At 38.6% G+C, this 347-nt stretch overlaps 1 protein-coding gene across 1 annotated transcript in view; it reads left to right on the forward strand.

Annotated features, from left to right (window-relative positions):
• LOC109341549 (40S ribosomal protein S18-like) overlaps positions 1 to 347 on the forward strand; it is a 20715-nt gene that overhangs the window by 176 nt on the left and 20192 nt on the right. The gene's annotated exons all lie outside the window — the stretch shown is intronic.

The raw sequence follows: 347 nt of genomic DNA on the forward strand, positions 1-347 counted from the left end.
GTAGAATGCTTGATGCTTGTCTAAACATGGCCTTCCTCTCTTAGATAGAACCCTCCAAGACTGATGATACAATCGAGGATGAACACTAGATTCTTGCTATGCAAGATGAATTAAACCAGTTTGAGAGGAATGAAGTTTGGGAACTTGTTCCTAGACCGAAAAATAGGCATGTCATTGGAACTCGTTGGGTCTTTAGAAATAAATCTGATGAAGATGGTGTTACATTGTTTGAAATAAAGCTAGACTAGTAGCCCAAGGATTCAATCAGGAAGAAGGTATAGACTTTGATGAAACCTTCGCTCTGGTTGCTAGACTTAAAGCTATTAGGCTATTACTTGCATATGTCT

Source organism: Lupinus angustifolius, unplaced genomic scaffold (assembly GCF_001865875.1).
Source record: "Lupinus angustifolius cultivar Tanjil unplaced genomic scaffold, LupAngTanjil_v1.0 Scaffold_497, whole genome shotgun sequence".
In the NCBI taxonomy this organism is placed as follows: Eukaryota; Viridiplantae; Streptophyta; class Magnoliopsida; order Fabales; family Fabaceae; genus Lupinus; species Lupinus angustifolius.